The following is a 24069-nucleotide window of genomic DNA, read 5'->3' as shown; positions in this document are numbered from 1 at the left end:
GGGCGCGTGGTGGCTGGTGGCTCCGAGGAAGCGTGGCACACAGGACAACAGCTCCCCTCCCCCCCTCCCCCCAAGGATGACCGTGTAGCCTGAGCCCTGGAACCTGTGACTGTGTCACCACACAGGGCGAGAGGGACTTTGCAGTTGAGGACCTTGTGATGGATTATCCAGGTGGGCCCAATGTCATCACAGGGTCTTTATAAAAGAGACACATTGATGGGGCGCCTGGGTGGCGCAGCTGGTTAAGCGTCCGACTTCAGCCAGGTCACGATCTCGCGGTCCGTGGGTTCGAGCCCCGTGTCGGGCTCTGGGCTGATGGCTCGGAGCCTGGAGCCTGTTTCCGATTCTGTGTCTCCCTCTCTCTCTGCCCCTCCCCCGTTCATGCTCTGTCTCTCTCTGTCCCCAAAAAAAATAAATAAACGTTGAAAAAAAAAATTAAAAAAAAAAAAAGAGACACATTGAACTCTACACTTAAAAATGGTTAAAATGACAGGGGTTCCCCGGGTGGCTCAGTCGGTTGAGCGTCCGACTTCGGCTCAGGTCGTGATGTCACAGTTCGTGGTTTCGGGCCCCGCGTCAGGCTCTGTGCTGACCGCTGGGAACCTGGAGCCTGCTTCAGATTCTGGGTCTCCCTCTCTCCCTCTCTCTCTCTCCACCCCTCCCCTGCTCATGCTCTGTCTCTCAAAAATGGGTAAACGTTAAAGAAAAAAAAATTTAAGTTTTAAAAATGTTTCTAAGTTTATTTATTTGTTTTTGAGAGAAAGAGGGAGAGAGAGAGAACAAGCGGGGGAGAAGCAGAGAGAGAGGGAAAGAGAGAATCCTAAGCAGGCTCCCAGTGTCAGCACAGAGCCCCATGTGGGGCTCGAACTCACGAACCGTGAGATCGTGACCTGAGCCAGAACCCCGAGAGTCGGGCGCTTAACTGACCGAGGCACCCAGGCGGGTTTAAAATGGCAAATGTTACGTTAGATGTATTTTATTACAATTTAGAAAGTTACTAACGCGATCAACCCCAAACCAGAGACTTGTACACTTTAAATGGCGGAATTGGATGGCATATGAATAGTGTCTCAAGAAAGCTGTTTGAAAAAACCAAGTGGAGAGACGTTCTACAAAACACCCAAGCAGCACCCCTCAAGTGTCAAGGTCAGGAAAGCCTAAAGAACGTCCCCTATGGGAGCAACAGAGGTGTCATGAAGGCCAAATGCCCTGTGGGATCCTAGACGCATTCTGGAACAGGGAAAGGACATCGGCGACAAAGCTGGTGACATCTGAATAAAGTCTGTGCTTTATAGGGTTGTATCCCTGTTCACATCTTCGTTCTGATAAATGCAGCGCAGTTATGCGGGATGGAGTGTATGGGAGCTCTCCGAATGATATTTATGACTTCTTTAATTTTTTTTAATGTTTATTTATTTTTGAGAGAGAGAGAGAGAGAGAGACAGAGTGTGAGCAGGGGAGGGGCAGAGAGAGAGGGAGACACAGAGCCAGAAGCAGGCTCCAGGCTCTGAGCTGTCAGCACAGAGCCCGACGCGGGATTTGAACCCACGAACCGTGAGATCATGACCCGAGCCGAAGTCGGATGCTCAACCAACCGAGCCACCCAGGCGTCCCCAAATTCGTGTTGTTCTAAGCGGCCACGCTTGTGGTAATTAGTCGCAGCGGCCACAGAAGGTAAGGGGGCACCACTGATGGGCCTTAGAAAGGGCACGGCGTGTTCTTGAAGAGCTTTACGGACGTTAACTCAGTTCATCTTCAAACACCCCTCTGCAGAGGGATTATTACCACTCCCATTTTAGATGAGGAAACAAGGCACAGAGAGGTTAAGGAACTTGCCCAAGGCCACACAACTGGAGGTGGCAGGGTGGGATTCTCAGCCAGGCAGGTGCCGGCCCCTTGCCTGTGTAGCCGCTGCCCTCACTGCCCGGCTTCACCTTGTGTGTGAATTCTGACCCCACCCGGTCGATGTTAGACCCTTTACAGAAAGGATTTGGTTCCCTTCATAACTACCCTAGGGGCTAAGATGTTTTTGTCATTCTCCATTTTACAGGTGGGGAAACTGAGGCCCAGTGAGATGGGGGCCCTTGCCTGAAGTCACAAGGGCCAGGCTGGAGAGGGGTCCCCCACGAACGAGGCTGCTGCCTCCAGCTGGGGCCTGGGCCGCTCTCCTGCCTCAACTCCACATTCCCTGTGCTTCCAGAATGGAAATGGCATCCTCTTGTCAAATGTCCCCACACCCCTGCGTGCCAGAGGCTGAGGGACATCCCGGACCCATTGTTCGGGCCAGGAAGCTACCCCCTTCCTCAATGGCCAAGGGAGGCGGTCTCTGGGGGGAAAGTTCCTTCCCAGAGAGGCGAAGGCCCGGGGAGCAGACCCTGGTTGGGCCCAGGACAGAAGACACACGCTGGTCCTTTAAGGGAGGAGCGGGGGTGGGGGCTTCAAGCCAGGGTCTTTTCTTATGAGAAACCCTTTCTGGGGGACGGGGGTGGACCCAGGACCAAGGAGGCTGGTGACAGCAACTGGGGTGGGGCTAAGGGGCTCTTGTTTAGGGGATGGCCTCCTCCCTCTCTGGGCTCGGTTTTCTCTGCTGTATAGTGAGACAGAGGGGCAGGGGCTCTCTAAGCCCCCCGCGTCCTGTGAGCCCGCGACCCCCTGGGTGCGTGTTCCCTTGTCCCTTCACGACACAGTGAATGCTTACTGGGGCGTCCGCGCCAGGCCTGCTTCTGCTAAGTCTCACGGTGATGGTGAGCCAAGCCCTCCACTCCCGTGTGCTTCAGAGGTGAGGAAACTGAGGCACAGAGAGGTTAAGGAATGCCCGAGCTCAGCCAGCCGGTGAGCGTGAAGCTGGGATGTGCCTGGGAGTCAGACTGCTCGGCAGCCCAAGACGCCAGCCACACTCGCTGCCCTGGGTCGGGGTTCACTCTCCCTTTCTCTCCTACCCGCCCCCCAACACCCCCGCTCCAGTAGCAGAGGGTAGGGGGGTGCTGGATCAGCGGTTGGGGCTTGGGGAGCGAGGGTCTTCTTGTGGGAACTGAGAACGCGGACGTTGCCGACGCTCTCGTCTCTCCTTGTCCGGACGAGGGTGCCGAGCCAGCTGCCAACCCTGCCCGGGGTCAGGGGGGCTTCTTGGAAGAGGTGGCATCTCAGTGGACAAAGCGTAAGCATTGAACAGCTAAAGGAAAGGGGAGAGGGCATTCTGGGCGGGGGGGAACCTCAAGTTCAAAGAAACGGAAAACCTCCAGCCTGACGTTTCACTTCCAGCTCCCGGGTGCTGTTGGGAAAAACTGCTTGCCGGGGGAGGGGGGGGGGCCCATCGGACCTTCCCTGGCAGGGCTGTTGGCCTGCGGGGGCCTCTTGGGGCCAGTCTTCCCCACTGGACTGCCAGCCACACGCGCGGTTAAGGACTTGCACTCAGGCGCCCGACCGTCCCGCTCAAATCCTGCCTCTCGTCACCTGGCCCCAGTGACTCCACCCTCTCGCAACTTGTCTCGGTGTTCCTCCCGCCACCGGTCGTAGAGTTGAATCCTTCCAGCCCGGCGCGCGTCACAAAAGGCTCACGGACTGCATGTGTGCGGGGAAACGTAACCAGGGCGCTGAGCGCAATGTGGGGTGAGGTGGCCAGGTGGGGTCTGGGTAGCGGGGGGGTCCCCCGGCACGGCCACATTAAAATTCTCCCAAGTTTTAAGGGGAGGCCACATTTTATTTGATTATTTTATATTTTATTTTATTTTTTAATTGCTTATTGTTGAGCCAGAGCGAGCGGGGGAGGGGCAGAGAGCGAGGGAGACACAGAAGCCCAAGCAGGCTCCGCGCGGTCCGTGCGGAGCCGGGCGCGAGGCTCGAACTCACGACCTGTGAGATCCTGACCCGAGCTGAAATAAAGAGTTGGACGCTTAGCGGACTGAGCCCCCCCAGGCGCCCCGGGGAAGGCCAAATTTTAGAAAACGACTTGGGGTCGAGGAAAACTGGGCAGGGGGGGGGCTGCCAGATGTCCCCCCTCTCTGCCTTCTCCCCAGCCCAAGATTCCGATATGTAAATAAGCACCTCGATTTGCGGACGGCCAAGTCCAGAGGCAGGGGAGAGTATAGCCTGCCTGCCCTCCCCCTGCTTGCTCCTTCCCTCCATGCCTTTGGGGTGGAATCGTCTTGAGGGAGGGGTTTTGTCTGTTTTGCTCACTAGAGTATCTCCAGGGCCTACACCTGCCCCTGGCACACAGCGGGTGCACCTTACCTGTGGAATGAATAAGTGAATGGTTAGAGGGCTCGTAAAGACAGAGGCAGACGAGGTACAGAGGAAGGATGGCGGGTGTCCCCGACCGGCTCAGCGACCGTGGACAGTCCAGGTCGCCTCTTGGGACCTCTCTTTGTTCATCCGGAGAGTGGGTGCAACTCAGGAGCTTTGGAAAGCAACTTGACCGAGTGCGCCACAAACCTGTATGACTCACTGACCCGGTCATTCCATTCCATGCCAGCCCAGGAGATATCCCTAAATATGGAAACAAGAACGGCTTTCGGTACCTCGATCTACCAAAATATATTATTGATGATGTTGGAAAACTGGAAATAGCGGAGACGTCCAACAATAAGGGACTGGCTACATAAACTGTGGAACTGCCTCTTGACCAGATATCAGGCAGCCAATGAAAATGGAGCTCCGCGAAGAGGAAAAAGAAACGAGGTTCCAGAGAGAGAACCAACCAGAGAAGGGCCCGTGCTCTAACGGCAGGTCAAAAAAGGCAGGATACCACCGTTGTGTTTTTCTTTCATTACACAGTATGATCTCAGCCATGTTTAAAAAAAGTCCCGAAACAAAAAACTATGGAAGGAAATACATCAAACCCTAACAATGATTGTCTCTGGATGGCGGGGCCGTGGGTGGTGATTTTTCTTCCTTATTTTGACTTTTCTGCATTTTTCAGATTTTCGTAAGCGAACGTGTATTGTTGCTCTTATAGCGAGGACGTTAAGCAGGAGAAAGAATTAGAACGTGGGGGTGAACGTTGATGCTAAGATCTGCCCGGGGCTCTTAGGAGGTCAGACTTGCCTCCTGGGCAGCCGGGAAGTTTCTGGGCTTGGGATTGGCAGCCCAGGTGTCAGAGCCACGGCTGCCCGCGTGACCCCGGGGCAAACCTCTCTGCCCCTTGGCACCCCAGTGGTGTTACCTGTCAAATGGGGCCTGGTCCCCTATTTCACGGGGCTGTGGCAAGAACAGGACAGGAACCAGGCCCTGGAAGGCCTTCGGGAATTCCGACTGAATGCACAGGAATTACCAGTTCATTCCCAGTTCCCAGGAAGGCCAGTGGCCTTTCAGGCACCTTGGAAAGATGTCAGCATTCTTGTCAGGAAGCCCCTGAGAGTATTTTTGCTCCCCCCCCCCCCAGGTACAGATGTTCCTGACTCACTTTGCAAAGTAGAGCTGGGGTGATTTCCAGAAATGTATCACCAGGCAGAGGAGGAGCACAGCTGGGGGTTGGAGTCCTGGGATCTGGTCCCCGCTCTTCCCTTACAGCCGTGTGACGTTGGACGAGTCTCTCAACCCTCCTGGCCTCGGCTTCCCTGATGCCACGGGCTCTGGACACAGAGATCCCTAAAACTGCTAAACTCTCGCTGTTGAACCCAGGCCATACGGGCAGGGACCCTGGAGTCTGAGAGGGAGCCCCTGACAGCCTGGGGTCCCCAGAGCCTCCCCTGGGTGACCGGGGTCTCATTTCTTTCCCAGAGCCCCGACCTGCTTCAGACCCCTGGATTTGGGGAAAGAGCTCTTTGCACACGAATGCGAGGGGGCCTGTCTGTCGTCCCTGACTGCTGGGAGCTGCGCGGTGTTCGCCGCACAAGCCGGGGGATGATTGGCTGAGGGACCCAAATAACTCTTCACTCGTTCATCCATCTACTGAGATCCTTCTCGGTGCCAGGTCCTACGCCTGGCCCTGCGGGATAGGGGTGAGCAAGACCCATCTTCTGCTTATAACTCAGGGACTTCCAGGAGGAGGTGACAGCTGAGATTTGGTCAGAGGGAGGAGGGAAGAAAGGGTGTTCTGGGCCCGGGGGACGGCTGATGCGCGGGGGAAGCCCCGAGGTTTCTGGGAGGTTGGCGAAGGGGAAGGAGAGGAGGCTACGAGGGTCCGACGCTGCCGGGGCCGGTGGGTGGGTGAGGGGGGAGGCAGGCGGGGAGTCCACAGGGGGTCGGCCACTGACTGCCAGTCCGCGCTGGGAGACTGAGGCCCACCCCCGGGGAGGGGAGATCCAGTTGAGGAAAGGATGTGGTTCCTGACTTCCTGGGTCACAACGGGAAGGGGAAGTGGGGGTTGGGCTGGGTGGGGCTGAGGTCACAAGGCAGGAGGGGCCACCGTCCCAGCAGCGCCCCAGCCGTGGCACCCCAGCGATGGTCCGGGAGGCTGTTCTGCAAGTACTCATCTCCCAGAGGCGGGAAGGGGGAGAGGGAAGTGGACCCGGCTCCCCGGGCCTTCTCTGACCACAGCCCCCGGCTGTCTTCCTCACTCACGTCTTCACTGGCCTTGCTGTTTCTCCAAGTATCCAGCTCATTCCTGCCACAGGGCCTTTGCACCTGCTCTTCCCACCGCCTCGTAATGGCTCTCTTGGTTTAATCAGGTACCTCTTCAAACGTCACCTCCTCAGAGAAGTCTCCCGACACCCCTAACCTGCACTGCCCCCTCCCCACCCACCTTTCCTGCCCCAACACCACTCGATCGTTCGTTATTGCCCTTATCACCGTGCGCCACTCCGTGCCTGTGTGCTCCCTTGTTCATCCTCTGTTTCCCGTCCTGGGAGATAAGCTCCGGGAGGACAGGGGCTCGGTCGACCCGTTCATCACTGAATCCCCAGCTCCAAGCACAGCGCCTGGCACGCATCAGGCCCTCAGCAACACAGCACCCACACACGGCCCTACGGGGAGTAATGTGTTTAATGCTGAAAACCCCGTGGGGAGGCAGGGGCTACTCCTGGGCTGGTGGGGCCTGAAGCTGAATAATCTTGGGACCTGTCAGGAAAACACACACGGTTAGGAATATAAAATAGGAATTTTCCACGTGCCTTGGAGGTGCTGTGCACAGGAGCGGTGCACGTTCGCTTTCAACAAATGAGTTACCCTCTCCGGGCCTTAGTCTCCTCATTTGGAGCACGAGGATGCGCCCTGAACCGGCAGGAGGGTGGCCCGTTTCGAGGGGCTCGATGCCCCTCCGCTCGCCCGTCAGGGGTTTGGGTTGAGTGGAAGGATTCTGGACTCATTCGTTCATTGAGCCACTCATCCATTCATTCCAGAGACAGCTGAAGCACGACCACGTGCCCTGCCCCTGAGGACAGAGCGGTAAAGAACAAAGTCGCGGCTGGGATGACAGTGGAGGAGGGCAGCCAACGGAACATCGAGATACAATGGACCAGGAGGCGGGAGAGCCAGTGGAGAAAAATAGAGCAGGGAGAGAATGGGGAGTTTCGGGGGCACGGTGCTGGCGGGGAGGCCTCACCGAATCGGTGACAGCTGAGCTGAAAGCTGAGGGGTGTGAAAGCGCGCTGGGCAGACGTGTAGGGAAAAGGAACCTGAGGCAGAAGGAACAGCATCAGCAGTGGCCCTGAGGAAGTAATCGCTGGCTGAGTTTGGGGACCAGCTAGGTGTAGTGAGCGAGGGGAGGGGGGAGAGCTGAGGTCAGGGGGCAGACGGCGTAGGGCCTGTGGGTCACTGTCGGGACTTGGGGGGAGATGGGAGCCACCGGAGGGCTTTGAGCGGAGGTGTCTCTGCTCCGCAGGCTCGCTCTGGCTGCCGTGTGGAGAAGGGACTGCAGGCTTGAGGGCAGAAGGAGGGAGACCAGTCATGAAGCTACTGCAAGCGTCCAAGCAAGAGATCATGGTGGCCTGCATGAGAGTGAGAAGGCTCATGGAGGCGTGAGAAGGCGCGGAGGCGTGAGAAGCAGTTGGATTCTGGATTGTTTTGAGCATCAACCCAACGCGACTGGCAGCGGGTTGTGTTCCAGGGAGCTACCGGCGTGTAACAAACCCAAACTGGGCAGCTTAGGACAATCAGAATCATTTTATTATTTGTCATGGTTTCCGCAGCTCGGGGATTTGGGCTGCGTTTGGCTTGGTGGCCTGGTTTAGGATCTCCTGTGCATTGCTGTTGGTGGCTGGAGCTGGGACGGTGGGGGGCGGGGGGGGGGGAGCGGTGTGAGCTCGGACGGCGGGGGTGGGGGAGCGGTGTGAGCTGGGACGGCAGTGGGGGAGGGAGCGGTGTGAGCTGGGACGGCGGTGGGGGGGCGATGTGAGCAGGCTGGGCATCTTTCTCCCCCTCCGGTACTGCCAGGGCCTCTCCATTTGGTCTGTGGGGGCTCATTGCGCTTCCTCACAGCATGGCGGCCCAGCGCTCTGGAAGCGAGTGCCCCAAGAGAACCAAGCAGAAGCCACGCTGCATTTTCTGACCTAGCTCGGAAGCCACAGAGCGCTGCTTTTGCAAATTCAAATGTATCCAGGGTCGAGAAGAGGAGCACGGGAGGGGCTCCGTGAGCGGGAGCTTCCCCTGCCCACTCTCCTCGCCAGCCGCGTTGGCCCCACTCGGTGCAGCCCAGAGAGGCTGTCTTCCGCGGGGGACTTGGAAACAGGCACTGAGCGGCCCCGCCTCGTGGCGTCCGTCAACCACACGCCACCTGCCCGGGCCCGGGCTGCCTTCCTTGCGTGTGCCTGTGTGCGTGCGTGGGTTCACATGCGCTCGTGTGCGCGCACCCGTGTGCTCAGTGCCTGTGGGCGCATCCCTCCCCCGACCAAGCCCGTGAGGGGCGTCCCAGCCTCCAGCCAGCTGCTCCAGCAGGAGACCTTGCCTTGCCCACCACAGCCAGAAGGTCATCTGGTCCCGAGAATTCCCCTCCAACCTAGTTATCGGGATGCCCCCCACCCCCCTGACTTTTCTCGGCCACGCCTGTCATGGTGTCCTCCGCCCTGCTGGGTGGCCGGGTCCCTCCACCCTCCTCGGGCCCCCTCTCCAGAGCCGCGTGGGCAAAGCAGACAAAACCACGTGGCAGGGGCAGACGGAACACCTACAAGAAACCTCACGGGCGGCGATGCTCTGGGGAAAAGCAAAGCAGCCTAGGGGCCAGGGGAGACCAAGCCCGTTTCGAGGTCCTCAGTGACCAGTCCCCTCCCTACTGTCCCCTCCCAGAGGTCTCCCCTCGAGGCTGTTCCTCAGCAGTCCAGGTGGGGCCAGGCTCTGGGGTGGGGTGGGGTGGGGGGCGGGGCTGATGGCCTGTGCTTCCACGTGACCAGGTGAGGACAGGGGGACACACTCGTGCTCTCATTTCAATAGCAGGATGAGGGGACATAAAGGGTTTCAGGTCCTGGGGAGCACGTCCTCGGCACACACGTGCCCCAGGCTTGGGCACACACACTGTCCTCGGACATCGGTGCCCGTACCGGGCCACTGGACTCGGGCCGGCGTGTAAATCCACACCCCGACTCTGGTGCCTGTTTTCTTTTCGTGCACATTCTCCAGGACGCACTCTCCGTGCGAACACACACGTCCATCGCGGCTCCGCCGGGCACATGGTAAGAGCGAGTGCTTACTGAGTGCTTACTCTTGAGTATTCTGTCTTGAGCTTCCCAGCAGCCCTGTGAGGCAGGTACGATCAGGATCACATTTTACTGGTGGGGAAACAGGGGTGCTAAGGGGTAGTTACCGTGCCCCAACTCTGCGACTGAGAGCGGAGAGCTGGGATCTGAAGCCAGGCCGTCTCTGGCTCTGGGGTCTGGTGTGCGAGGCTCTCCGTGGAGACCACCAGGTGTTGGGGACACCTATTTGCAGTGTCTCCTGCTCGTCAGGGGCCCCTGTGCCCCACGGGTGCACAGCAGCTCAGAGGTTATCAAGCCCTCTCCCATCCTGAGGGGGGAGTAGGGCGGGGTAATTCTCCCGGGTTCATGGAAGAGGAAATAGAGGGAGGAAGGACAGTGATGGTCTTGCTCAAGGTCACACGGGGGGGGCCGATGGCAGATCCAGGACTAGACTCCACATCCCTGGTCTCTTGACCTTGTCCTGCCCTCCAGGAGTGTTCAGCTGCTGGTCACTGCCAGGTGCACTGGCCTCCCGCTGCACAGACTCAGGACTTTTCTGAGGAGCTGTGAGCAAGGGGAGGTGTCAGCACATCCCTGGCACCGGGCAGGACGGGAGCCCTCTCGAGGAGGCAGAATGTTCTGCCTGGTGTTGTGGGGGGGGGTTATGGGGGCAGAAGGGGAGTCTGAGGGGCCAGATGTTCTGGGTTCCGAAGCCACTCTTCGGACTGGCCCCCTGCAGGGGAGGAGGGGCCAAGCACCACAAGGCAAGCGTGTCTCATCCGTGCCTGTCTGATGGGGGCGGCTCATCCCAGCCAGAGGACAGGCACTCTAGAATCTGGACCATCCCCCGCCTCCCAGAGGGACAGCAGTGTCAAGGCCAGGGACGAGGGGAAGTAAGCAGGGTACCTGTCTGGGACGAGGAGTGTCGGCCCAGGAAGTGTGGCTCCCAGCCCATCCTCGCTCTCTCCGTCCTCCGTAGGAGGCTGTGCCGGGCCAGGCATTGTTCGCAGGTTTAAAAATAAAGGCGTCTTGGCCTGGGCCCTGCTGGCAGAGGGGCGGAGGGGGTGGCCCTGCCCCAGGCCTAAAGGGCATCTGGCTGGAAAAAGAGGCCTCACCCAGCTTCACCACCAGCATGGCTGGGAGCGTGGGGGGTCCCCAGAGAATCGCCAGCCCCTCGGCTTCTGCCACGAGAGAGGCAGGCCAAGGGGGCTGTGGGTGCCGGGCGCCCCGTCCTCGCTCCCGCAGCTCAAGGCTGCCCGGCCCCCTCACCAGAAGCTTCCAACAACCTCGGGCCACTGGGGAGACACGAGGCTCCCCCACGGCACCCTCTTTCCCCCAGCGGCTGATAATACTAACAGTGACCGCTGTGTCCCAACAGCCCCGGGTGGGGAAGGGATTGCTACTATGGTACTGTTATTAGTACCCTTAAGCAAATGAGAAAATGAAGGCCCAGAGAGGTTTAGTAACTTGCCCAGGGCCACAGAGCCGGCCAGTGGAAGAGCCAGGGCTCAGACCCAGGTGGGTCTGACTCCTGAGCCAGGATCCTCACCAGGTCCCAGGCCCTCCCCCCGGCCAGCAGAGGCGAGAAGCAGTCTACTTCTCCTAGGTGGTCAGGGAGGGAGGCAAGAAACAGATAAGGAGCTGGAGTGTGCCAAGGCCTGGGGCGGGGGTGGGGGCGGCCTGGTGCCGCTGTTACCACATTCAACCCTTTCTTTTTAAATGTTTATTTATTTACTTTTGAGAGAGGGAGAGAGAGAGAGAGAGAGAGAGAGAGAGAGAACACACGTGCTTGTGCAAGCGGGGAAGGGGCAGAGAGAGGGAGAGAGAGAATCCCAAGCAGGCTCCGTGCTCAGTGCAGAGATCACCGCAGTGGCGGCGCTTGAATTCACCATGAGATCATGACCTGAGCAGAAATCAAGAGTCGTACTGCGGGGTGCCTGGGTGGCTCCGTCGGTTCCGCGTCCGGCTTCGGCTCCGGTCACCACCTCGCGGTTCGTGGGTTCGAGCCCCGCGTCGGGCTCTGCGCTGACCGCTCGGAGCCTGGAGCCTGCTTCGTCTTCTGTCTCCGTCTCTCTCTCTCTGCCCCTCCCCTGCTTGTGATCTCTCTTTCTCAAATATAAATAAACATTTAAAAAATTAAAAAAAAAAAAAAAGAGTCGTACTACGCTCAACCGACTGAGCCACCCCAGGTGCCCCCACCATATTCAATTCTTACGTAGGGGGGATTGTCTCCATTGTGTAGATGAGGAAACTGAGGCCCAGAGAGGCAGTCGCTGTCGAGATGGGATTTGAACCCAGATCAGCCTCAGCCCCAAACCCTTTTCTCCACACTCCGCGTCTAAAGGGTTAATAGGAATCTCCAACACAGAGCGCTGCCTCCCCCCACCCCAACAGGGTTCAAGTATAAACCAAGAAGTGCTGAGGGTGTAGGTAGCTGGAGGGGAAGGGCGTGATGGGGGGCACGGTCGCTAGGGAAACAGCTCCCCCACTCCAGGAGAGATGAGCCAGCAGGCGAGTAGTTCGGGGAGCCCTGAGGGGGGGCTCTAGTGTAGTGTAGATGCCCCCACCTGAGATGTGACAGGCAGGGCCCTGCCCTTCCCGGTGGTGGCTCATGGCTGCCAGCCTCCCCATTCCAGACGAGATCCGGTGTTCCCCCGTCCGCCCTCGAGGCCTCTGCTGAGGTTGGCACACCGGTGTTGGCACCGGAAAGCGACATTCCAGAGTCCCCCCCCCCCAACTCCCTGCCAACCTTGGATTCTTGGCAGAGCAGGGGGGGAGGGCTGCGGTTGGGGAGGATTGTGGGAGGGGCCAGAGTCGGAACACCTGTCCACAGGATGTGGGAGGAAGCGGGCCAGAGAGGGGCCAGACCCCACCCCGTCCCCCAGGAGCTGTGCCTCTCTGGCCGGGTCACCGGCCCGGCAACAGGAGCCTGGGCTGAGGGCGGTGTCTCATCAGACGTGGGGTTGGCGAAAAGACACATCGTCTTCAGGTGGCAAAGTTCCTCTTCCACCTTCTATAAAAGGTTCTCCAGGCAGACTTCCCATTTGCTGTGTGACCTTGGGCAGACGCAGGCTCTCTGGGCCTCAGAGACTCGGGAGAGGGCCAAAGCAGGTAAACCTTGAAGGTGCCCTCCAGCAACCGGTGTTTAGTACCCCAAGGTACTGTGACTTCAGCCTCCTCCCCGGGCTGTCTGCCGACCCCTGGCCACACAGCAGCCCACAAATCGTCTTAAATCTGAGTCAGGCACCGGCTCCCCTGCTCATCACCCCGGGGAAGGGCACCTCCTCTCGCTCGGGGAATACTAGCGACCCCGACTTCTTCCCCACCTGGCCCCTGCTGCCTCCTGACTCCCTCCTGGGAGTGGACCCCTGGCCTCCAGATTGCCCCAAACCACCAAAGTGTCTTCTCTCCTTGGAGTCTGCCCTCACCCTCTTCTGGCCCGGAGGGCTCAGCCCCACCCAGCTCTTCGAATAGTTCTTTCTGGTCATCCAAGACTCGGCTCAAGTGTCACCTCTCCGAGAGAGGCCTCCCTTGACCCTTTCTCTAAATCGGGGCCATCCACCCCACCGGGGTTTCGCCATCAGGTCCTCTCCAGTTTATTTCCTTCAGAGCATCTGGCAGGACGAAAATGATCTTGGTCATTCACAAGCTCGTCGGCCTCCTTCCTCTATCCTGCCCGCTCCGAGAGGGCAGGGTCCCCTCCTTCCCGGGCGCTGGGCCCAGCCTGCAGCCAGCGCTCGGCCGGGGGGACAACCAGGCCATGTCGTGTGTCTTCCAACATGCCCAGGCCCCTGGTGCCCGGAAGCTCTCCCGCCCCTCCCTCGGGGGGTCGCTGCTAAAAGTTCCTGCAGACTCAGCTCTGGGCCCAGCAGCCCGAGAGGCGAGGTGGCGGGACAGGCAGGGAGACAGAGGGTAGACCCATGGCCCCTACCCCCTGGCAGTCCACTCCCCAGGAACAGGAGGGGAGCCCTGGACCTGGAAACCCCCGGGCCCGGCTGCTGGGGCAGGCAGTTCCGGGGTGACCTCATCGCCTTGAAAGGAGGGCAGCAGGGGCAGGAAGCAGAGGACGCATCAGATGGGCTAAATTTAGAGCGTTTGATTCAGCTCAGGCGGGACAATATTCCTGGAGTCCTCATTGTTTGCGAGGGGCCAGAGGGCAGGCTGTCCGTTGAATGGCTGGGTCTGAGCCATGCCAGGCTGTCTGGGCAGGCAGAGGTGGGGGGGTGGGGTGACCTGCCCCTTGCTGGGGGAGAAGCCAGGCCAAGGGTCCCAGGCCAGGCTCTGGAGCTGCTGCCCTTGGGATTAAGGCCCGAGGCGGGAAGGGAGACGCCTGATAGATGAGGGAGGGGGCTCTGGGTGATCACTGCTCAGCTGGGGGACCCTCACACCCGAGGGTCCCACTAACGGACAGCCATTAGCCCCCGTCCCTATTCTACCCTTGTACAGTCCGGGAGCCTGAGGCTCAGACCCAGGAACCGAGCTGCCCAACGCCACACAGACGCCAGGTGTCCTGACTCGCAGCCTGGGTCCGCGGCAGTCACCTGAGCCCGAGCCCGCTGCCCTGCCGCCGGGACACCACGACACCGGGACACCAGGACACCGGGACAGGTGCTGTGGGCGCTCATCCCGGCAAAGCCCTCGCTCCCCGCGAGGCCGGGCAGCTGCGGGGGGACATGAGAGGAGGGTGGCTCCGCGTGCGCGCGCAGGCTCCAGAACCCGTTGCCATGGCAACCCAGGGTCCAAGCCTGCCCGGCTCTGGAGGGGAGCCTGAAGCCCAGGCGAGCGGGCAGGGGCTGGAGCTCGCTTCTGACCCTGCTGCCTGCCGGCGCCCCGGGGACCGGCCCCGCACACGGGCTAGGCCAGTGGTCCCTAACGGTGTCCTGCTTCCGTATGCCCCACCTCATGCCCACGCTGTGGCCAGGCAGCCAAAGGAGGGTGGGGATCGTCCTCCACTGAGGGCCACCCCGGAGGGAGAAGGCACCTTTTGCCCCACCTCGCATGCTGCGACTCCTTCCCGCCAGTCCCACGGGAGCCCAGGGGACTCCTTGGGGCACCTGCCTTGGAAACGGGGGACGGGACTCGAAGTCCCAACGGACCCGACCTTCCCACTGATGTGTTAACAGGCACGGGGAGAAGGCCGGCGATGCTCGCGGTGGGCCCTGTCCTCTTTCCTCTGCCCAGCTCCGGGAGGGCCTTGGGAACGAAGCCCAGGCCCCCTCCCCCCACCCACAGTTCCAGGTGAGTCACTTGAGGGTCCGAGCCGGGATGAGGCTTGTCTGACACCGTTCGGTGGGGCTGCCGTTTCTCCCGTCCTCCCCGGCCCTGCCCCCGGCCGGTCCCCACGCACCAGACCGCCCCCCTCTCCCTGGAGCCCCACTGCCCTGCCCCGGGCGGTGGCCCAAGGCTGCTCACGGCTCCTCTTGATTTCACATCATGACTCATGTTATCATGTTCTCAGGAGCTGAGTAACCACCTGAGTTATTTATATCCTGGCTTAGCAGGCTTCCTTCCCTCCTCCCAGAGCTCAGGCAGGGAGGACTGGGAGGGGGGCGGGGAGGAATCTGGGAGGGGGGGGGATGTGGACTGGGAGAAGGCAGCTGAACACCCCCCCCCATATCACCTCCCCTGGGGTACCACCCCCGTAAAGCACCCAAAAATAACCGTGACTATCCCAGCACAACAGGATGGGCCTAGATCTATGGCATCGATGTACAGGTGTTACGATGGTTTGGGGAGGGGGGAGTTCCTTTCCCGAGCGAGTCACCGCGCTGGAAAAATAAAGAAGGAAAAAGCTGAAATTTTTTCCTTCCATCAAAACAGGAAGGAGCCAGGGGAGGCGGGGGGGGGTGGTGGTGGATGGGGAGATGACGGGTGGGGGCTGAGATACATCCTCCGCCCTGTGGTGGTCTTCAGGGAGGGGAAGCCCCGGGGCGCCTGCACACAGGGCCCACCGGCCCGCGGCGGGCATCCCTGGCCGCCCAGGGGCGTTTTCATCCGCTCCCTCCCGGGCCTGTGTAGGTTCATGGACACATTCACACACACCGCACGCAGACCCGCTCGCTCACCCCCACACGCCCTCGCCAGATCCCACAGGAGAAAAGATCTCACTCTGGGCGGCTGGGACTTGGGAAGTCTGCCCTCCTGACTTGTTTGTGCTTCCCTCTCCTTGAGCACTGTTCTGGGAGTCCTAAAACTTAAGCTCACATCTGACTTTGCTCTAACAACGACCAGCAGGGTGACCTTAGGGAAGTCGCTTCTCCTCTCTGGGCCTCAGTTTCCCATCTGTAATACGGGTATGGTCATTCCTATGCTGCTTCCCTCTGGGGCAAACGATGGAAATGGCCTCGTCCAAGGGAGGGGGCTTGGACCCAGAGCTCCCATTTACTGAGAGCTCTCTGTTTGCGGAGCATCCACAATTAATCGCTAGATTAATGCCATCACCAAATGTGCCGGTTCCAGAATTACCCTCATGTCGAGCCCAGAGGGCAGGGACTCACCCAGGGTTACACAGCTGGGGTGTGGTGGAGGTTGGTTTTGAACTCTGGGCTCCTCTGTACTGTTCCATCCAAGAAAGAATGAAAGAGGTGCCCTCAGAGTCCCAAGAAAGAGAAGGAGGAGGGGGAAGAGAGAGAGAGAGAGAGAGAGAGATCTAGCTTCCCTGGCCTTGTGTTCCCACCTGGGACCACTGTCTTCGGTCCAGGTCTTCAGCAGGGATGTGCCCTGGTGGCCGGGGAGCATTATGCCCACTGTTGCGCTGGTTAAGACGATTAGTCACTCCCACTGGGCTGCCCTGTTTGCTTATTGACTTATGTAAGCACCGCCCGAGGCTGTTTGTACAGTTGTCTCGGTCTTTCTGTCTGTCTTCCACCTGCCTGCCTCAGCCTGTATGCCCCTCAAGGGTCGGGGGCTCCAGAGAGGTGAGCTGGCAGCGTAACACCCGATTCTTTGTGAGGACAAGTCCGGGGTCCCATGCAGGGCATGTCTGCGTATACTCCCCACACGCAGGTTGGGCCGGGACTCCGTTGTACAGATGAGGACACTGAGATTCCCCCAAGCTCAACGCTGCACGGGCCCAGGACGGCCACTCCAGGGGCTGGAGCTCTGAAGCCCATGGCACTGGTTCAAATCCGGCTTGGCTAACCCCTGATCATGTGAGTTAGGGAAGTCATGTGATCTCCCCGGGACTCAGTTCTCCTGTCTTTAAAATGGGGATAATACACTTTGTTCTCCCTAGATTGTTGGGTGGTTCAAGGGAGTTGGTGTATTAGTTTGAGCCGCATGAAATCACACTGCTTGACCATTTTGACCTAGTCCTTATTTTTATTTTGTTTTTTAAGTTTATCTATTTTGAGAGACAGAGAGAGCAAGCAGGGGAGGGACAGAGAGAGGGGAAGAAAGAATCCCAAGCAGGCTCTGCCCTGTCAGCGCGGAGCCTGACATGGGGCTTGATCTCGTGAACAGTGAGATCGTGACCTGCCCGAGCTGAAATCAAGAGTCGGACGCTTAACCTCCTGAGCCACCGAGGCGTCCCTAGACCTACCTTTTATTTTTTTTTATTTTTTTTTATTATTATTATTTTTTTTTTAATTTATTTTTGGGACAGAGAGAGACAGAGCATGAACGGGGGAGGGGCAGAGAGAGAGGGAGACACAGAATCGGAAACAGGCTCCAGGCTCCGAGCTATCAGCCCAGAGCCCGACGCGGGGCTCGAACTCACGGACCGCGAGATCGTGACCTGGCTGAAGTCGGACGCTTAACCGACTGCGCCATCCAGGCGCCCCTAGACCTACCTTTTAGATCAGTGCTTCTCAAACTACTGTGCACGTGGGTCACTGGGAGTCTTCTTAAAATGCAGATTCTGACCCAGGCAGGACCGGGAAGAAAGTGGGTGAGAGGGGCGCCTGGGTGGCTCAGTTGGTTAAGCGTCTGACTCGTGATCTCAGCTCAGGCCACGATCTCGAAGTCGGTGGGTCAAGCTCTGCATCGGGCTCTGTGCTGTCAGGGCAGAGTCTGCTTGGGATTCTGTCCCTCCATCTCTCTCTCTCTGCCCCTCCCCTACTTGTGCAAGTGCTCTCTCGCTCTCTCTCTCTCAAAATAAATAAGTAAACTAAAAAAAAGAGAGAGTGGGTGAGATGTGGTTGGAGAGGAGAGGGAAGGGCGCACACGGAGGGGGAACATCACAAGTAAAGGTGTGGCCTGGGGTAAAAATTAGCCATCTCTGTGAACCCCAGCCTCGCCCAGACCCTTCTCTCATACCCACCCGCTTCCCTTCCTTTCCCACTGCACACACTTCCGTGGTCACTGCCCTGGGGTCCTTCCTCCGGCCCCCAGCCCCCAAGCAGAAGAGGGCCAGGAGTCCCTGGAGTTGGCAGAACCGTCCCTCATTTCTGTCCCTGACTCACTGTGTGATCTCGGGCGGGTCACGTGATGTCTCTGAACCTCAGATGTCCCCTCTGAGCACCCTTGGCGTGTACTGCAGCGGCATGGTCTTGAACACTGATGCTGTGTCAGACTTTCTCCCAAAAGAGGGCTGTCTAATGGCGGTGGGAGGAGATGGGGACTCGGGTGGCAAGCTGAAGGAAGGGCGGGGGGCAACGACCATCCACAACCTGCCCTCTGTGTCTCCTTTCTAGCGGCCTCCCCTGCCCAGCGTCAGCCTGCCACGGTGAGTGACAGAGCGAGGAGGCTCCTACAGCCAGGGGTCCGGCCCAGCGCCCACCAGAGGGCCCTGCCCAGATGGGGGTGGAGCGAGGCCAAAATCTGTAGGTGAGTGAGGGCAGGGCCCAGATGAACTGGGCGGCTGCGTGTCATGTCTGCCCAGGTTCAAACTCCACCTCTGCCCTCACTCATCCACGACCACGCAAAGCTGTTCTGGGCCCTGGTTTTTCCATCTGTAAAATGGGGGTGAGACAGCTCCTCTCTCGTAGGCACGTTGTGAGGCTTGACCGGTTGAATGCACCTCAAGGCCTGGGCTCATTTTCTCTTGGGAATAACGAGGACAAATCTGTGACTCTTACACCGTGATTAGCTTCCCATCCTTTGGACAGGCCCGTCGTGTTTCCTGCAGTTACAAATACCTTCCTCCGGAAAGCTGGTGGGGGGGGGGAGGATCCGTGTGCTGTGGTACCCCCATCGAGGGGCACTGCCCGCTACGTGCCTGCCCCTCTCCCCCCTGCCCTACTCCAGTCAAATCTTTGGAACACAGCGGCAAGGACATCCCGATTTGGAAAGGGCTGGCTAACCCAGATCTGGTACACATCCTCCCATCTGTGGGTCCTCCGGGCCCACCGCCTCCAGCCCTGCCGGCTTCCTCCACGTAGCTCACTTAATCTGTTTAATTTTCTGCAAGGAGAGCGACACGAAGCGCTGGGCAGCTCTCATCCGGGCCACGCAGGGAGGCATCACGTAACGGGGAGACGGCAAAAGCGTGGGCTTTGGCATCACAGCTCTGGATTCAAATCCCGGCACGGCTGCTTCCTTGCTGTGTGACGCCGGGCAAGCTGGTATCCCTCTCTGAGCCTCAGTGCCCTACACGGTAAGAGCACCAGCCCTCCAGGCAGTGGCTTTGTTCCGTTGCTGACACTTGCTACATTTTCCTCGTTGCAGTTAGCTCAGGCGGAGCGCTTGGCCCAGGGCGGATGCTCTGTAAGGGAGGTTCACGGTTACCCGAGGCCCAGCATGTGGGCAGCAAAGGGTGCGGTAAGGACGAACCTCCTCTGGGGAAAGCCGACCAGTCCCAGATCCCGGGTGGGGTCACCTCCCAGCCCATTTGGGGGGAGGGGGCTTTGCTCCATTTCCAGCCAGCTTCCAGGACAGGTAGATCTGAGCTGCCCCGTCCAAACATCCTCTTCCTCGTCTGGAGACTAGAGGAGCTAAAAATGCATCACTCAGCCCCAGGAAAACAAACACCGAGCTTCCCTTGCCTTTGTATACAGGACACGAGGCCCAAGGCGGCAGAGGCAGTGTGCAGGGAACCTCCAGGCTGCCCTAGGCCTGGGGGGTCTGTCTGTCTGTCTGCCTTCCTGGGTCTCTCTTGCCTCCCCGGGTACAGCCACAGTGGCCAGAGGCTCACCAGTGTGTGGGGGTCTCCAACAGAAGTGGCCGGGGCCCTGTGTGAGGACCTCCTCCTCTCCACGTGACGTGCCCGCAGCCGTCCCAGCCCTGGGCTCCTCTCCTAGCCCTGTCTCTGGAGCTCACAGGTGGGTGTGTGCGTGCGCATGCGCCTGAGGCTTGGAGTATTAACAATGATCATCCTGGTAACTAACCAACGTGCGTGCAGTGCTCACTCCATGCTTTCAACACTGAGGATGTGTTAACTCCAGGAGGTAATCGCTATTGGTATCCACATCTCACAGATGAGGAAACGGAGGCTCAGAAAGGTGAAGTAACTCGTTCAAGGTCACGGGCTAGGAAATGGTTACAGCAGGGTTCGAACCCAGGCAATCTTTGATGGGAAGGCGAGTCCCTTGTCCCCTGCAAGCCTCAGTTTCCTCACCCATAAAATGAGCACCAACGTACCTCCCTTCCCCGGGTGAGGGTGGGGGTGGCAGCAGACCAAGGGCAGGACAGGGAGGGGGTCTGGGGGAGCTGGCTACAGCTACATGGTGTGGGGGTAGATGGTGTACTCTGCCATCATACGGCCTGGGGCTGGGGCCTTAGGCCATTTGTGGCTTGGCCTTGGACTGTCCCCAGTTTGGAGCCTGACTTGCCCCACCATCAAGCTGGGAAAGCAAACCGGCCTGGCACAGGTCCTCCAGGGCTCTCTCGGGAGAACGGGGATGCCCACTCTGCACTTGAGGGCCCAAGTCTGTCCCCGGGAAGGAAGCCAGCTCCTTCCTTGGCCCTGGGCCCCTGCTCCCAGGGTATGAGATGCTTTCGATGGAGGAGAACTTAGATTGCTCTAGACACACAGTCTAAAAAGCCCTGGCCTTGGGCAGACCCCTCAGCAATTAGCTGAGGTTTTCTGCTCGGCTCAGACATTTCAAGGGGGTGTGTGTGGGGGACGGTGAGAGTTACGGGGTGTGGCCCTCTGCCCACATGACCAGCTCCCAGACCTCCCGGAAAGCCTGATTCCTCAGGGCCCCAGTGCCAAAGATGGGCTGGGATCTTCCCAGGTCTGTGCATTCGGGCTTAGGGGCTCATCTTACAAGCCCCCTCCCCAACTCTTTCCACCCCTCACGCAGGGCCTGGCATCTTTGCACCAAAAGGCCAGGACTCAAGAGGAAGAAAGAGGCAAGATTTTTACTCACTGATCCATTCATTTGGCAGACATTTATTGAGCAACTGCTGTATTGTGGGAGCTGGAATGAGGTCCTCGTTCACCTGGATCTCAGTCTAGTGCTAGATCGATAAACGGGCAGTGACAATACCACGGGGCACGTGCTGTGGGAACCGAAAGCCAGCACCAAGCCCAGGGGGCTTCCTGGAGGAGGTGCTAAGTGGAGTCTCATAGGAGGAAGAGGAGGAGGTGTTCTTTAGAGAACCGCTTGTGTGGAAAGACGCCCACGCGGTCATGGCGACTGCAAGGAGAAGGTACAGGAAAGGGTACATGGCGTTCAGACCAGGTGCCATGTGGTCCCTGCGGCCTCTGCTATCCTGTCCTGTCCTGCCACTTCTAACAGTGCACAAAGACATCTGAATTGTCCCGAGTATGTCCATCTCACTCGAGAGCCTGGGAGGTCCCAGAGTGCCAGCTCCGGGTCTCCTTTATTACATTTCCACACAGGGCTGGCATACAGTAGGCGCTCAGTGATGCTGCTCCCAGGAGCCAGCCCGCTTTGCACCCCTTCCCTGAGGCTGAGCTGTGTGCTCCCTCCTTTGCGCCCCTACGGCCCTTCGTGTGTCAGTCAGAACTCCTATGGGCACAGCCCCGTCAGCCGGCAAAGCCCTTGTACGTATATTAACGCGTCTGGTGTTCACAACAGCCCTGTGTGAGATGTGTCATGATTATCATCGTCAGCGGTCACCTGCCAGGAGGCAGCACAGCATGGTGGCTTAGGCGTGTGGGCTCTGCAGCTGGAACACGTGGGTTTAGGTCCAGGCTCTATCGCTTACCGGCTGTGTGACCCTGAACAAACTGCTTAACGTCTCTGGGCTTCAACCTCCCCATTTGTAAGAGAGGAGCAACACCCCTCGCGGGAGCACTGAGACGCTACGTGCAGCGTAAGAACACTGCCTGCTACACAGTCACCTCAATAATAACGGTAGCTATTCTCACCTCTTTTATAGACAAGGATACAGAAGATCAAGGGCAACATCACCTAGCGGCCCCGTGGTTTTATCTCTAAGTCTTCAGGCTTCCCGTTTTGTGTTCTGGGATTATCTTCGCACCCCACCCCCCAATCTCCCTTGTCACCCTGTCTCCTAATTTATCTGTTTATGCATCTGTCTGGATGATCAGACAGATCTTCTATGATCTTCTGGATCAGGACTCCTCCAGGCCAGAAGCCCGCGTTAGCATTGCGCGGTCCCCCCCATGCCTGGAAGAGCGCCCGGCTACCAGGGAACAGTCAAAAATCTGTGTTGAAGGAACGATGCACTCCGTGTGCCAGGCGTCGTGCTCAGTCCTTCCAGATGGATTGTCTCATCGGAGCCTCCAGACCACTGTATGAGGTAGTTAAAAATTCTGCAACCGTATCGAGGTACAATAAACTCTGCACGTATCAGTTCTGACATGCGTATATCCCCGTAAACTCATCATTACCAGCAAAGCTGACAAACATTCCTATTGCCACTAAAATTTCCCCATGCCTCTTGAAATCCTCCTCTCCCTCCAGTAGGAGATTTATTTCCAGTTTATAGCAGAGGCAACCACGGTAGCGAGAGGTTAAGCTTCCCAGGGACACTTGGCCAGCAAGGGGCCACACCGGGATTTGAACCAAGGTGACCTGCCCGCAGCCTACCTCTCGGCCACTGCCGCCTAGGTGGTACCGGGCGGAGGGTGGGTGCTTGTGGCTGTCTGTAAAGAGGCCCGTCTGGGAAGTCCTCCCTCCTCTGCGCCACCCTCGCTTAGGTCCAAGAAGATGGCTTATGAAGAGACAGCGGGGTGCCTGTCTCCGTGTCCGAGGTGCGAGGAACAGGCTGGCATCCCAAAGGGATGTGTGGGGTCCAAAGGGCAGGCGACGGGGACATTGCAAGGGGACCGGATAAAGGTGTCCTAGAGCCAGGAGCCGGGCGATGCAGGGAGCCTGCGGGTCCCGTGGTGGGTGCGGGGCTCGGCGTGCGCGCGTGTGACTCTGTGACTGTGACCGTGTGACTGCTGAAGGCAGGGACACGGCAGGCAGCTCTCGGAGGAGCTGGGGGCGGAAGGCGTTAACCGTGTGAACGCTGGCGTGGGTGCCCCGCCCCCCCCTCCCCGGGTCCCCAAACCCGGGGGCCGAGGGCGGAGTAAACAGGAGGGTGGCTGCAGGAGCCGTGATGGCCGCCCTGCAAGGATGCGGCAGGGTTGTGGGGATTTGTGTGACTTTGCAGTTCAACAAATTCAAATCCAGCCAATGCTGGCAGCGCCCCTTGTGTGCCAGGCAACCAGCTAGGAGGCGGAGACACGGGCCCAGCTTTCAGCTGAATGGTGCCGGCTGTGAGGTCGGTGCGGCTGGCTTGGGGCTGGGTGCCTTTTGGCCTCTCGGGCATGAAGTCCTCGCAATAACCCTACCCCGCTTGGAGACTAGATGGAAGAGCACCGAGAGGAAGTGACTTGCCCAAGGTGACCCAGCTACTCAGCGCCAGGGCGGGATGCGAACGGAGCTGCAGAGCCGGAGTCCTTCGCCCCCTATGCCTGTGCCGGGATGCAAATGCCGTCCTTGGGGCTGCGGGTCTGGAGTCCTGGCGGCGGCCCTGCAGACGACTCCCCAACCACGTGGGCTAGAAATCAGGCCACGGTCACTGTGCTAAGGGGCGGGGCGCTCAGTCGCCCCTAGTTCTCCCTTCGCCAGGGCCGGGCTCCCGGCCGGAGGGGCTGCGGAGCTCTCAGAGACCCCTGAGCGCCCCGCCCCCGCCTCAGGCCCTCCCGGAGCTCCCCCCCCTCTTCCCGGTGCTGACTCTCGGCCAGAAGAGGAAAGGCAGTCTCCACCCACCTCTAGCACTCTCCCTTCTCCTTTATAAAGGCCGGAACAGCTGAAAGGGTGGCAACTTCTCCTCCTGCCGCCGGGAGCAGCCCGCCTGTCTCCCCGCGCGCCCGCAGCCTCCCCCGCTGCCTCCCTGAGGGCTCCCCTCTGGCCGCCAGCGCCCATCTTTCATTTCCGAGATTGCGATATTTTGCGCACACACGCATACACACACGCGCAACAAGGGGGGGGGGGGGAAAGGCCCACCCTCCAGCCTCGCTGCAAAGAGAAGCCGGAGCAGCCGCAGCTCACAGCCCGCAGAGGACGCCCAGAGCGGCGAGCGCGCAGACAGACGGACCGACGGACTCGCGCCGCGTCCACCTGTCTGCCGCGCCCGGCACTGCGCGCAGCGGGCACGCCGCGAGCGCGGAGCAGCCGTGCCCGCCGCCCGGGCCCCGCGCCAAGGCGCACACGCTCCGGCC

General features: G+C 59.3%; 1 long non-coding RNA gene across 1 annotated transcript; it reads left to right on the top strand.

Annotated features, from left to right (window-relative positions):
• The first annotated feature begins 13805 nt into the window (after positions 1 to 13805).
• On the top strand, positions 13806 to 16675 carry LOC115517740. Its single transcript, XR_004343824.1, has 3 exons — positions 13806 to 14153; positions 14669 to 14783; positions 16551 to 16675. It is a non-coding gene; the product is annotated as an uncharacterized LOC115517740 (long non-coding RNA).
• The last annotated feature ends 7394 nt before the right edge of the window (positions 16676 to 24069 follow it).

This window comes from Lynx canadensis, chromosome B4 (assembly GCF_007474595.2).
Source record: "Lynx canadensis isolate LIC74 chromosome B4, mLynCan4.pri.v2, whole genome shotgun sequence".
Classification (NCBI taxonomy): Eukaryota; Metazoa; Chordata; class Mammalia; order Carnivora; family Felidae; genus Lynx; species Lynx canadensis.
The sequence above is the reverse complement of the archived record's forward strand: the minus strand, read 5'-3'. Positions and strand labels throughout refer to the sequence as shown.